Source organism: Cherax quadricarinatus, chromosome 13, assembly GCF_038502225.1.
Source record: "Cherax quadricarinatus isolate ZL_2023a chromosome 13, ASM3850222v1, whole genome shotgun sequence".
Taxonomy (NCBI): domain Eukaryota; kingdom Metazoa; phylum Arthropoda; class Malacostraca; order Decapoda; family Parastacidae; genus Cherax; species Cherax quadricarinatus.
The window spans coordinates 33,935,753-33,951,432 of NC_091304.1; the positions used below are offsets into that span (position 1 = coordinate 33,935,753).

General features: G+C 40.9%; 1 protein-coding gene across 3 annotated transcripts in view; it reads right to left on the reverse strand.

Annotated features, from left to right (window-relative positions):
* LOC128688722 (1-phosphatidylinositol 4,5-bisphosphate phosphodiesterase-like) overlaps positions 1-15,680 on the reverse strand; it is a 224,259-nt gene that overhangs the window by 201,033 nt on the left and 7,546 nt on the right. The gene's annotated exons all lie outside the window — the stretch shown is intronic.

A 15,680-nucleotide genomic window follows, 5' to 3' on the forward strand; every position in this document is an offset into this window, starting at 1 on the left:
CACAATATATGACTTTCTTCTTGAATCTATTCTAGGTGCCTATATATGTAGCATGCACTGAAGTGTTTAAACTGCAATTTAATTTAATTTAATTTAATTCACGTTAAGTACTAAACCCACGAGGGGTATTTGGCACAAGATGTGGTGATGGAGGCCTGACCCTCCATCTGCTGAGTGTGAGACAGACAAGCTTCCAATTTGTACTCACCTAGATGTCAGTTAATAGTTATAGTTGGATGACAGATTTTTAGAAGAATGCTTAAATAAATTGAAAAACAAACCTTGAAAACAGTTACTAAAATCACTTTGCATATAAAAATTGTTTAGCAGTTTACATATTTACCATGCTAGGAACAAACCTCTTGTGACTGCTAACATAAACAATTAAACATCCATTTCCACCATGTTAGGAACAAACCTCTTGTGACCTCTAACTAGCTAACTAACCAGCTGGCTCGCTAGCTAGCTCACCAGATAACTAGCTAGCTAGCTAGCTCACCAGATAACTAGCTAGCTAGCTAGCTCACCAGCTAACTAGCTAGCTAGCTAGCTCGCCAGCTCACTCACATGCACACACACCCTCCTAATATTATAAATTTTACATTCATTATAAACCTGATTCATATCACTGATTATATTTTATATCCTAAACTTAATTATCAATATTTATAGAATTAGTAGAAATTCCTATCTAAATATTTTATAATGTATATATATAGAAAAATTGCAAAGGTTAGTGGATGAGTTTGGGAGTGTGTGTGTTAAGGTAGAAAGTTGAAAGTGAATATAGAAAAGAGTAAGGTGATGAGGGTATCAAATGATTTAGATAAAGAAAAATTGGATATCAAATTGGGGAGGAGGAGTATGGAAGAAGTGAATGTTTTCAGATACTTGGGAGTTGACATGTCGGCGGATGGATTTATGAAGGATGAGGTTAATCATAGAATTGATGAGGAAAAAAAGGTGAGTGGTGCGTTGAGGTATATGTGGAGACAAAAAACATTATCTATGGAGGCAATGAAGGGAATGTATGAAAGCATAGTAGTACCAACACTCTTACATGGGTGTGAAGCTTGGGTTGTGAATGCAGCAGCAAGGAGGCGGTTGGAGGCAGTGGAGATGTCCTGTCTAAGGGCAATGTGTGGTGTAAATATTATGCAGAAAATTCAGGGTGTGGAAATTAGAAGGTGTGCAGTTAACCCTTTGAGGGTCGACAGACCCTCTCAGAAACTCGTTCTCAGGGTCGGCCAAATTTCAAAAAAAAAAAAAAATATTTTTTCTTAGGAATTTTTTTTTTTTTCTAAAAATTATAGGCTAAACAAAAAAATTTTACCGTCAATACTTTCCGAGATATGGAGGCGTGAAGTTTGCCAAAATTGAACAACATCTGGTAACATCGCCGACTGCCGTCACCCGGTATTTTTCTATTTACTTTTTTATGTACTATTTTCAATTATTTTTCAATTTTTCTTTTTCTGAGTAACTTTTATGGCCTCTGAGGCCAACATGATCATTATTTTGTAAGTTATTTCTTTTTCAATACTACACAATAAGGGCATAAACACTGTTGTCATTATTTTGTTTATAGAAAATATTTACACAAACAAACAATATGAAATGTTGTTTATTACTATTTTTCTATATTTTATATACACATATACAGTGACAGGGAATGTTTCTAGAAGTTCTGCAGCCTGTGGAAGTCTTTGAAACATGGTGTCATGCACAGTGGTGTTTTACATTCCTCACACATAAAACGAGTGTCTCTGCGTTGTTGTGGGCGTTTTTTGTATGTGCACAGACGTAACACCTCTTCTGAGCCTTTTTCATGAAAGCAGTAGCAGGCAGTTTTACCAGGAAGTGATCACCATGCTTCAGACGAGCAGGTAGTTGTTGATAATTTGGTGGGCGGACAATTGCAGATGCTGTTCCTTGGTACTTGAATACTATTCGTCTGATGACAGACAAACAGAATTCGCCGTACTGTGGTTTGTTTCTGGTCCTCATCTTATACATATTATAAGCATTGAGCATGGAAATGTCCAGAAGATGGAAAAACAGTATGATGTACCACTTATAACTCTTGCGAACACAATCAGCAAACCCAATCTGCATGTCACATTTGTCCACTGAATGCATGTTGAAGGTGTAATCAATCACAGCTGCAGGTTTTAGAATGGGTTCATTGTTCTCTCTATGCTGCCTGCCACTGTCTGCCATTTCATTAGGGTGAACTGATGACAACAGTGTGACATCTCGTTTGTCATGCCACCGAAATGCCATGATGTCTTTGGCAGCAAACGCCTGCACCTCACCTCTACGAGTGCCAGCGTCAAACCTGGGAATATGTTTCCGATTTGCACGCACTGTGCCACACACATCTGTCATGTTCACTCGCAAAAAAATCACTGAGTGAGGGGCTTGTGTACCGGTTATCTGTATACGTATAATATATGCCCCTTACCAAGGTATGGTTCTATCATTGTTCTAACCACATCACCTGAGATGCCCAATAACTTCCTGGTATTTTGCAATGTATAACTTCCAGTGTACACAATAATATCCAATACCAGACCACTGTAACAATCACAAAGCACAAACAACTTTATACAAAAGCATTTCCTCTTGCTTGGTATGTACTGCTTGAAAGAGAGTCTTCCTTTGAACAGAATCAAAGACTCGTCAATTACAAGCTTCCTGAAGGGATAAAAATGCGCACTGAATTTCTCTTTCAGATACACAAACACATTCCTAATCTTATATAACCTGTCAGTTCTGTCAGGCCTGGTTTTGTCTGAGAAGTGAAGCATACGTAACATTAGCACAAATCGATTCACTGGCATTATATCACTGAAACCTGGGGTTGCAATCAGGCAGTCTGTTGACCAGTATGATTTCACTTTGTGCTTATACACATGTGGCATAAGCATTATTGTGGCAAAGAAAAGATACATCTCAGCCACAGTTGCCTCCTTCCACTGGTGTAGACATGATTTTGGTGAAAGTAATGTGTTTGCCATGGTATACTCGTAGTATGTGTTGCTTTCCATGACAATACTTTCCATCAGGGGTTCGTCAAAGAATAACTCGAAACATTCCAGTTCAGTGGCATTGTTCCCAAGTGTACAAGATGGCCGTATTCCACTTTGGCTGTCATCAAATTGGGGGGATTTGGAACAAAATTGACAGCTTCCTGCCAATCCCAGGTGTGGTCTGCTGGTGGGTACTGAACAATGACAGGTGGTTGTGGTTGTGGAGGTTGTGGTTGTGGAGGTTGTGGTTGTGGAGGTTGTGGTTGTGGAGGCTGGTGTGGTGGGTGGGTGGGGGATGGTGGCCTTTGTTGTAGATCAGCTGAGGCAGCAGCGTGGGTGGCAGCGTCGGTGGCAGCATGGCCCACTGCTGGTGCCTCACCGCCAGCACCACTACCACCACGCACATTTTCCATCCCAATTGCAACAGTATCATTGTCATTTTCACTGTCTGTTCCTGTTGTACAGCCACGGGATGTACTCCGAGATGCACTCCTTCCCCTTGGAATAGCATATGGCACACTACCAGAGCGCATATATCGTCGTATATACTGACACTTCACTGGGGAATATTGCACTTCACTATCACTACTGGAACTAGTTTGAAGAGCTTGTAGTTCATATTCACTATCACTATCATCACACATGCTCTCATCTGAGTCTGGGATTTGGGAAAATAGAAGTTTCCTCTTGGATTCTGGTACAACTGAACGTGAACAAGACGGCCCAGCACCAGAGGTGGAAGGCTGAGGGTCATCTGGGTTTTCCTCACTATTACCGATATTATGATCATTAGTTTCGGTCAAAACCTCACCAAAACCTTGAAACTCATCTTCACTGGCACTTCCGTCTGTATTAGAACTGTCACTGGGGAACAAAAGTGTCCCAATTCGCCGAGGAGTGAGGAGCTTCTTACTGCGAGGCATGGTGGACATTGTTTACTAAGATGGCGTTCCCACAATGCACCACTGGGTCCCAGATTTTTTTCTACCGCACACACCGACCACACAGACCCATTCTCTCACATCTAGGCCTACCAGCCTTTTCCCGCGAGATTTGATGGCGCTAGAATTTATGCGTACTAGTACGTCAAAAACCCCTGCGCGTAAGCCGTACTAGTACGTCCGAAACCCTCAAAGGGTTAATAAAAGTATTAGTCAGAGGGCTGAAGAGGGGTTGTTGAGGTGGTTTGGTCATTTAGAGAAATGGATCAAAGTAGAATGACATGGAGAGCATTTAAATCTGTAGGGGAAGGAAGGCGGGGTAGGAAGGCTGGAAGGAAGGGGTAAGGGAGGTCTAGTGGGTGAGGGGCTTGGACTTCCAGTAGGAGTGCATGAGCATGTTCGATAGGAGTGAATGGAGACAAATGGTATTTGGGACCTGACAATCTGTTGGAGTGTGAGCAGGGTAATATTTAGTGAAGGGATTCAGGGAAACTGGTTATTTTTATATAGCCGGACTTGAGTCCTGGAAATGGGAAGTACAATACCTGCACTCTAAAGGAGGGGTTCGGGATATTAGCAGTTTGGAGGGATATGTTGTATATCTTTATACGTATATGCTTCTAAACTGTTGTGTTCTGAGCACCTCTGCGAAAACAGTGATTATATGCGAGTGAGGTGAAAGTGTTGAATGATGATGACAGTATTTTCTTTTTGGGGATTTTCTTTCTTTTTGGGTCACCCTGCCTCGGTGGGAGACGGCCGACTTGTTCAAAAAAAAAAAAAAAATGTATAGCAGTGGTAAGTAACATATGTAAACTTTTACCTTAATAAAAGACTCTTCTGTATCAATTTAAGGAATTTTTATGATTTTGGAGAACAGTATTTTAACCCGTTAACTGTCCGAACGTGGATCTATGTTTTTACTGCTAGCGCTCTGAACATAAATCTATGTTTTATTTTTCCTGGCTTCAAATTTGGCATGAGGCATGATAGGCCTGAGTGGCCTAGACATGAGAGAATGGGTCTGTTTTATGAATGTCATAAAACAGATAGCAAAAAAGTATGGTACCACACTGTACCTGCCCCTCAACAGTGACATGTCCCCCGACCACAACCACAATCACAGCCAATTGGGGAAATGCCAGACCGAATCATCCCTAACTGTCACTACCTGATACCAATACCACCTACCCCAAAGAAGAAGTATTCGTAGTAAAAGTGTGTTGTGTGTGCTACCACCACAAAACGTTCCCAACAGCGAAAGGACACACCATTCGTGTCACCAGTGTGGGGTGGCACTCTGTATGAACCCATGCTTTATGGAGTATTGTACAATCGTGGAGTTCTAGAAACATCAGTGGGACATGTAAATACTTGTATATAGTTGTAGATAATAGAATGTGATTCAGCCAGGTGTGCAAAATCACCTATCAATGTGTACATGTGTGTTTGTGACAGAATGATTATAATTTTGTATATATGTAATATTATTGTATAAACAACAATTGGCCATGAAATCAAAAGAACTACCATAAAACAATTATCATACCATAAAAACTAAGAAAAATGAAAGAAAATTATAAATACTGTATGTAGAATTTCTGCAAGCAGCAGCGCTACATGTTGCCGTCAGGTGATCATCAAGTGTCAACTTCGCGGGCTCATATCTTGGTAAGTACTGACCCTAATTTCTTTTATCGTATGCACATAGAAAAATGTGCTTTTCATTTTCAAAAAGAGAAACTATTTTTTTTTTTCAAAATATTCAAAACGCTGGGCGGAAGAATGTAGATCTACGTTCGGACAGTTAATTGGTTAAATGGAAGAAATGTTAAAATCTAAATAGGTTTTCAAAAATATACAGCACTATATCTGATTTTCTTTTTTTTTTATTATCACACTGGCCGATTCCCACCAAGGCAGGGTGGCCCGAAAAAGAAAAACTTTCACCATCATTCACTCCATCACTGTCTTGCCAGAAGGGTGCTTTACACTACAGTTTTTAAACTGCAACATTAACATCCCTCCTTCAGAGTGCAGGCACTGTACTTCCCATCTCCAGGACTCAAGTCCGGCCTGCCGGTTTCCCTGAACCCCTTCATAAATGTTACTTTGCTCACACTCCAACAGCACGTCAAGTATTAAAAACCATTTGTCTCCATTCACTCCTATCAAACACGCTCACGCATGCCTGCTGGAAGTCCAAGCCCCTCGCACACAAAACCTCCTTTACCCCCTCCCTCCAACCTTTCCTAGGCCGACCCCTACCCCGCCTTCCTTCCACTACAGACTGATACACTCTTGAAGTTATTCTGTTTCGCTCCATTCTCTCTACATGTCCGACCCACCTCAACAACCCTTCCTCAGCCCTCTGGACAACAGTTTTGGTAATCCCGCACCTCCTCCTAACTTCCAAACTACGAATTCTCTGCATTATATTCACACCACACATTGCCCTCAGACATGACACCTCCACTGCCTCCAGCCTTCTCCTCGCTGCAACATTCATCACCCATGCTTCACACCCATATAAGAGCGTTGGTAAAACTATACTCTCATACATTCCCATCTTTGCCTCCAAGGACAAAGTTCTTTGTCTCCACAGACTCCTAAGTGCACCACTCACCCTTTTCCTCTCATCAATTCTATGATTCACCTCATCTTTCATAGACCCATCCGCTGACACGTCCACTCCCAAATATCTGAATACATTCACCTCCTTCGTACTCTCTCCCTCCAATCTGATATCCAATCTTTCATCACCTAATCTTTTTGTTATCCTCATAACCTTACTCTTTCCTGTATTCACTTTTAATTTTCTTCTTTTGCACACCCTACCAAATTCATCCACCAATCTCTGCAACTTCTCTTCAGAATCTCCCAAGAGCACGGTGTCATCAGCAAAGAGCAACTGTGACAACTCCCACTTTATGTGTGATTCTTTATCTTTTAACTCCACGCCTCTTGCCAAGACACTCGCATTTACTTCTCTTACAACCCCATCTATAAATATATTAAACAACCAAGGTGACATCACACATCCTTGTCTAAGGCCTACTTTTACTGATTGACACTTACAAAACATGTAAATAGACAATTATGTGGGCCTTAAGATACAGTGGAACCCCAAGTTTCGGTCGCCCTGAGTATCGGCTCCTTCGCGTTTTGACCGCTTTTTTCGGCCAAATTTTGTCATGAGTTTCAGCTGCTGCCCCAGGTTTCAGCCAATGTACCAGGCCTGTCCATCTGCCCGTGCTTGCGTGCCACCCCATGCAGGCATTGCGAGCCAGTCTAGCGCTGTTTATCCTTGAGTAAACACTACCCTTAGTGCTCATCCTGCCAGCCAGGCAGCCAGCCAGCCAGGCAGGCAGGCAGCCAGCCAGGCAGCCATCCATCCAGCCAGCCAGCCAGGCATCCAGCCAGTCAGGCAACCAGCCAGCCAGGCAACCAGCCAGCCAGCCAGGCAACCAGTCAGCCAAGCAGCCAGCCAACCAGGTATCCAACCAGCCAGCCAGGCATTCAACCAGCCAGCCAGCCAGGCATTCAACCAGCCAGCCAGCCGGGCAGCCAGTCAGCCAGCCAGGCAACCAGCCAGTCAGGCAGCCAGGTAACCAGCTAGCCATCCAGCCAGCCAGGCAAGCTGGCTGCCTGCCATCTTTGCAACAAGTTCAGTGACAGAACCAGGTCCCATTTTTGGGAAATCTTAGAGATGCCAAAAACAGAGCACTCTTGACAGTTATTTTGTGCAACAGGGGTTCAGCAACTCTCAAGCTGTCTTAGTGGCATTAAAAGAGAAAGAAGGGGGATTCCCCTTCCAAACAATACATCCTCCCTCTCTACTCCTTATCTTCCAGATGCCAGCAAGTCTCTTCAATAAAGGTAAGTAAATGTTATTTTAAATGTTTATTTAAATTTTAATTTATCTACTGTATGCTACATGTATTTATCTGTGTTGTTTGTATGTAAAACTATAGTTATTCTTTAAAAAATATTTTTTTTTTGTGAATATTTTTGTGGGTCTGGAACGGATTAATTGTATTTAAATTATTTCTTATGGGAAATACTGTTTCGCCTTTTGGCCGTTTCGAATTTAGGCCTAGCTCCTGGAATGGATTATGGCTGAAACTCGGGGTTCCACTATATTAAAGAGACATTCTGTCCACTAGGGGCTATCAGTCGAATATAAAGAATGAGTGTAAGGTAATATAGTGGTGAAGGGTTATTTGTTGTGCGAGAGAGAGATGTGAGGCTAAGTGACATTCCCTTTTTGCTTAGAGAGAATGCTTTGTGTGAGGATTTTGGAAATGAAACTTCCAGTATATACTGCCTTTCTCTGTTTCTCTGTATTACCCTGATGATGGCCCAGATGGGTGAAATGTCTCTTTGACAGAGTGAATACACAAACACTATTTCTTTGTAAAGGTTACATTGTGTGATTACATTTTATAACATGTTGTTTGGTACAAAGAAAGCCACTAATGTGCTGGGGCATTTTGGGCCAGCTATCCTAATGCTTACAGAGTAATTAAGACTAGAAAGATAAAGAGTGGTAAATTTTAATTATACATTATTTTCCTTATTACAACAGTGAAGTATACCTTGAGTATACAGACTGCTGTATTTTGGAAAGGATGCCTACTGTCTTAGAGACTTTCTTGGAAATATGCTAGATGTGGGTCTAAAATTTAAGATTGCAGTCAAGGTGAAGACCTAGAAATTTGCCCCAAGTGTGTCTTGTAAAGGGGGAACTATTTATTGATATGTTTAGCTGGATATTTGAAGTTCTGTTTCCAAACAGCATGAAGTAGGTTTTGTCTATACTGAGAGTTTGTTGGTTGTCATCCAAGTAGATATGTTTAGAAGCTCATCGTTTACAGTGTCTCTAAGAATAGCCAAGTTTGAGTGGGAGAAGACATAAGTAGTGTCATCTGCGAATAGAACTGGTTTAAGGAGTTTTGGTGCGTTGGAAAGGTCACTGATGTAAATGAGAAAGAGCAGTGGACCAAGGACACTACTTTGTGGGACTCCAACAACTATAGCCTGAGTAGTGGAGATGTATATGTACATACTGGTGTCTATTGATAAGATAAGATTTTAGGTAATCAAGGAATGTCCTCTGACCCCATAATGTTCTAGTTTTAGGTGCAAGAGACTGTGATCCACAATATCAAGTGCATTCCGTAGGTTTATGAAGAGCCCCAGAGGATATTCACTTTTTCGAGAGCTGTATATAGTAGTTTGAGCATCTGTAAAATAGCAACATTTGTACTGTATTCTGCTTAAACCCTTACTAGCAAGGGTTAAGTATGTTGTGGGATATTAGGTATGAGTAAATTCGCCTGTGTATTATTTTTTCGAAGATTTTAGATAGTAAGGGCAAATCTGATATAGGTCTATAAATATTCAATTCAGTTGGATAGCCTCCTTTGAGGATCGGGGTAACCCTTGCTGTCTTGAGTATGGATGGTACTAGTACATCTTAAAACCCACATAAGAGTATTTACATACAGAACTGAATGCATCTTAGCAGAAATTTAATTTTGCTGTAGTCAGGGATAATATACCTATTTTACTAAATTATTAGCACAAGAATTTCACTGTCTTCCATAGTATAGCAATGGAGTCGGGATAGTATTCATATTAAAAATTATATTAAAAATATATTAATAGATGGGGTTGTAAAGGAAGTAAATGCTAGGGTGTTCGGGAGAGGGGTGGGATTAAATTTTGGGGAATCAAATTCAAAATGGGAATTGACACAGTTACTTTTTGCTGATGATACTGTGCTTATGGGAGATTCTAAAGAAAAATTGCAAAGGTTAGTGGATGAGTTTGGGAATGTGTGTAAAGGTAGAAAGTTGAAAGTGAACATAGAAAAGAGTAAGGTGATGAGGGTATCAAATGATTTAGATAAAGAAAAATTGGATATCAAATAGGGGAGGAGGAGTATGGAAGAAGTGAATGTTTTCAGATACTTGGGAGTCGACGTGTAGGCGGATGGATTTATGAAGGATGAGGTTAATCATAGAATTGACGAGGGAAAAAAGGTGAGTCGTGCATTGAGGTATATGTGGAGTCAAAAAACTTTATCTATGGAGGCAAAGAAGGGAATGTATGAAAGTATAGTGGTACCAACACTCTTATATGGGTGTGAAGCTTGGGTGGTAAATGCAGCAGCGAGGAGACGGTTGGAGGCAGTGGAGATGTCCTGTTTAAGGGCAATGTGTGGTGTAAATATTATGCAGAAAATTTGGAGTGTGGAAATTAGGAAAAGGTGTGGAGTTAATAAAAGTATTAGTCAGAGAGCAGAAGAGGGGTTGTTGAGGTGGTTTGGTCATTTAGAGAGAATGGATCAAAGTAGAATGACATGGAAAGCATATAAATCTATAGGGGAAGGACGGCGGGGTAGGGGTCATCCTCAAAAGGGTTGGAGAGAGGGGGTAAAGGAGGTTTTGTGGGCAAGGGGCTTGGACTTCCAGCAAGCATGCATGAGCGTGTTAGATAGGAGTGAATGGAGACGAATGGTACTTGGGACCTGACGATCTGTTGGAGTGTGAGCAGGGTAATATTTAGTGAAAGGATTCAGGGAAACCGGTTATTTTCATATAGTCGGGCTTGAGTCCTGGATATGGGAAGTACAATGCCTGCACTTTAAAGGAAAGGTTTGGGATATTGGCAGTTTGGAGGGATATGTTGTGTATCTTTATATGTGTATGCTTCTACTGTTGTATTCTGAGCACCTCTGCAAAAACAGTGATAATGTGTGAGTGAGGTGAAAGTGTTGAATGATGATGAAAGTATTTTCTTTTTGGGGATTTTCTTTCTTTTTTGGGTCACCCTGCCTCGGTGGGAGATGGCCGACTTGTTGGGAGGAAAAAAAAAAAAAAAAAAATTAAATAATGATATAACATATGGTATATACACGAGTGTGTTAGATAGAAGTGAATGAAGATGAATGGCTTTTGGGACCTGACGAGCTGTTGGATTGTGAGCAGGGTAATATTTAGTGAAGGGAATCAGGGAAACTGGTTATTTTTATATAGCCGGACTTGAGTACTTGAAATGGGAAGTACAATGCCTGCACTTTAAAGGAGGGGTTTGGGATATTGGCAATTTGGAGGGATATGTTATAGGTAGTAGGTTGGTAGACAGCAACCACCCAGGGAAGTACTACCATCCTGCCAGATGACTGTGAAACAAAAACCTGTAACTGTTTTGCATGATGGTAGGATTGCTGGTTTCTTTTTCTGTCTCATAAACACGCTAGATAACAGGGATATCTTGCTACTCCTACTTACACTTTGGTCACACTTCACAGACACGCACATGCATATATATATACATACATCTAGGTTTTTCTCCTTTTTCTAAATAGCTCTTGTTCTTCTTTATTTCTTCTATTGTCCATGGGGAAGTGGAAAAGAATCTTTCCTCCGTAAGCCATGCGTGTCGTATGAGGCGACTATAATGCCGGGAGCAATGGGCTAGTAACCCCTTCTCCTGTAGACATTTACTAAAAAAGAGAAGAAGAAAAACTTTATAAAACTGGGATGCTTAAATGTGCGTGGATGTAGTGCGGATGACAAGAAACAGATGATTGCTGATGTTATGAATGAAAAGAAGTTGGATGTCCTGGCCCTAAGCGAAACAAAGCTGAAGGGGGTAGGAGAGTTTCAGTGGGGGGAAATAAATGGGATTAAATCTGGAGTATCTGAGAGAGTTAGAGCAAAGGAAGGGGTAGCAGTAATGTTAAATGATCAGTTATGGAAGGAGAAAAGAGAATATGAATGTGTAAATTCAAGAATTATGTGGATTAACCCTTTGACTGTCGAAGGGCCCAATCCTGAAGTTGCTCCTGGTGTCGCAAAATATTCGAAAAAAAAAAAATTATTTTTTCTTATGAAATGATAGAGAATCTTTTCCCGATTGTAAAGACACCACAAAAACGAAATTTGATGGAAAACTGACGGAATTACGCTCTCGTGAAGTTAGCGACTTCGGCGATATTTAAAAATCGGCAATTTCGCCCACTTTGAGCCCTATTTTCGGCTAATTCCGTTATTCCAGTCAACCAAACTCATAACTATTTCTTCAGAACTCTATTTTTTCTATCGATTGAGCACAAGAAACTGCCCATTTACCGATTTCAACTACCCAATAACATGGTCAGAAATTTGCAATTTGGCCAATTTCACGAAAATTAAAAAATACGACAATTTCAAAATAAGGTCCAGAATGAACAATGCAGACATTCCTGGCTCTAAAATAAGATTTTCTTTGTTCATCAGTCATGTCTCCAGGTCCCTGTGATATTACTCTTGCTTTTTATTTTGAAATTTTATTCAAACAAAAAATAGAAGATTTACTGTTATGCAGACTACTGCAATACTGTAATAATTGTAAAAATTACATCAACCCATTCATGACTGCGTATTAGAATGGCTATTTGGACATTTATTGGACAATGACATCATCTGTTTACTTTTGAACATCGGCAAAAATCAAACATTTCCTGTACTTTGTGCTCCATTTCCAGGTTCTTTTTATAGTAAAATTAATCAAAATCACCTCCATTTCTATAATATAGTTTCCATTCTATCAAATGAGACCATGAAAACGAGAATACAACCACAAATACTATACGAAAATAGACCACAAAGTCGGCATTTTAATTAAAAAAAACAGTCGGAGTTTTTTTTTTCTCATTATGCACTGCGTGCTCCAGGATTTTTTTTATGTGGTGCACACTGACCACACAGACCCATTCTCTCACATGTGGGCCTACTAGCTTTCTCCTGCCTGATTTGAAGCCGCTAGAATTTATGAGTATATATACGTCAAACACGGTACCTCACAAACGTATATATACGGCCGCGACAGTCAAAGGGTTAAAGTAAAGGTTGGATGCGAGAAGTGGGTCATAATAAGCGTGTATGCACCTGGAGAAGAGAGGAATGCAGAGGAGAGAGAGAGATTTTGGGAGATGTTAAGTGAATGTATAGGAGCCTTTGAACCAAGTGAGAGAGTAATTGTGGTAGGGGACCTGAATGCTAAAGTAGGAGAAACTTTTAGAGAGGGTGTGGTAGGTAAGTTTGGGGTGCCAGGTGTAAATGATAATGGGAGCCCTTTGATTGAACTTTGTATAGAAAGGGGTTTATTTATAGGTAATACATATTTTAAGAAAAAGAGGATAAATAAGTATACAAGATATGATGTAGGGCGAAATGACAGTAGTTTGTTGGATTATGTATTGGTAGATAAAAGACTGTTGAGTAGACTTCAGGATGTACATGTTTATAGAGGGGCCACAGATATATCAGATCACTTTCTAGTTGTAGCTACACTGAGAGTAAAAGGTAGATGGGATACAAGGAGAATAGAAGCATCAGGGAAGAGAGAGGTGAAGGTTTATAAACTAAAAGAGGAGGCAGTTAGGGTAAGATATAAACAGCTATTGGAGGATAGATGGGCTAATGAGAGCATAGGCAATGGGGTCGAAGAGGTATGGGGTAGGTTTAAAAATGTAGTGTTAGAGTGTTCAGCAGAAGTTTGTGGTTACAGGAAAGTGGGTGCAGGAGGGAAGAGGAGCGATTGGTGGAATGATGATGTAAAGAGAGTAGTAAGGGAGAAAAAGTTAGCATATGAGACGTTTTTACAAAGTAGAAGTGATGCAAGGAGGGAAGAGTATATGGAGAAAAAGAGAGAGGTTAAGAGAGTGGTGAAGCAATGTAAAAAGAGAGCAAATGAGAGAGTGGGTGAGATGTTATCAACAAATTTTGTTGAAAATAAGAAAAAGTTTTGGAGTGAGATTAACAAGTTAAGAAAGCCTAGAGAACAAATGGATTTGTCAGTTAAAAATAGGAGAGGAGAGTTAGAGGTATTGGGAAGATGGAGGGAATATTTTGAGGAATTGTTAAATGTTGATGAAGATAGGGAAGCTGTGATTTCGTGTATAGGGCAAGGAGGAATAACATCTTGTAGGAGTGAGGAAGAGCCAGTTGTGAGTGTGGGGGAAGTTCGTGAGGCAGCAGGTAAAATGAAAGGGGGTAAGGCAGCTGGGATTGATGGGATAAAGATAGAAATGTTAAAAGCAGGTGGGGACATAGTTTTGGAGTGGTTGGTGCAATTATTTAATAAATGTATGGAAGAGGGTAAGGTACCTAGGGATTGGCAGAGAGCATGCATAGTTCCTTTGTATAAAGGCAAAGGGGATAAAAGAGAGTGCAAAAATTATAGGGGGATAAGTCTGTTGAGTATACCTGGTAAAGTGTATGGTAGAGTTATAATTGAAAGAATTAAGAGTAAGATGGAAAATAGGATAGCAGATGAACAAGGAGGCTTTAGGAAAGGTAGGGGGTGTGTGGACCAGGTGTTTACAGTGAAACATATAAGTGAACAGTATTTAGATAAGGCTAAAGAGGTCTTTGTGGCATTTATGGATTTGGAAAAGTCGTATGACAGGGTGGATAGGGGGGCAATGTGGCAGATGTTGCAAGTGTATGGTGTAGGAGGTAGGTTACTGAAAGCAGTGAAGAGTTTTTATGAGGATAGTGAGGCTCAAGTTAGAGTATGTAGGAAAGAGGGAAATTTTTTCCCAGTAAAAGTAGGCCTTAGACAAGGATGTGTGATGTCACCGTGGTTGTTTAATATATTTATAGATGGGGTTGTAAGAGAAGTAAATGCGAGGGTCTTGGCAAGAGGCGTGGAGCTAAAAGATAAAGAATCACACACAAAGTGGGAGTTGTCACAGCTGCTCTTTGCTGATAACACTGTGCTCTTGGGAGATTCTGAAGAGAAGTTGCAGAGATTGGTGGATGAATTTGGTAGGGTGTGCAAAAGAAGAAAATTAAAGGTGAATACAGGAAAGAGTAAGGTTATGAGGATAACAAAAAGATTAGGTGATGAAAGATTGAATATCAGATTGGAGGGAGAGAGTATGGAGGAGGTGAACGTATTCAGATATTTGGGAGTGGACGTGTCAGCAGATGGGTCTATGAAAGATGTGGTGAATCATTGAATTCATGAGGGAAAAAGAGTGAGTGGTGCACTTAGGAGTCTGTGGAGACAAAGAACTTTGTCCTTGGAGGCAAAGAGGGGAATGTATGAGAGTATAGTTTTACCAACGCTCTTATATGGGTGTGAAGCATGGGTGATGAATGTTGCAGCGAGGAGAAGGCTGGAGGCAGTGGAGATGTCATGTCTGAGGGCAATGTGTGGTGTGAATATAATGCAGAGAATTCGTAGTTTGGAAGTTAGGAGGAGGTGCGGGATTACCAAAACTGTTGTCCAGAGGGCTGAGGAAGGGTTGTTGAGGTGGTTCGGACATGTAGAGAGAATGGAGCGAAACAGAATGACTTCAAGAGTGTATCAGTCTGTAGTGGAAGGAAGGCGGGGTAGGGGTCGGCCTAGGAAAGGTTGGAGGGAGGGGGTAAAGGAGGTTTTGTGTGCGAGGGGCTTGGACTTCCAGCAGGCATGCGTGAGCATGTTTGATAGGAGTGAATGGAGACAAATGGTTTTTAATACTTGACGTGCTGTTGGAGTGTGAGCAAAGTAACATTTATGAAGGGGTTCAGGGAAACCGGCAGGCCGGACTTGAGTCCTGGAGATGGGAAGTACAGTGCCTGCACTCTGAAGGAGGGATGTTAATGTTGCAGTTTAAAAACTGTAGTGTAAAGCACCCTTCTGGCAAGACAGTGATGGAGTGAAT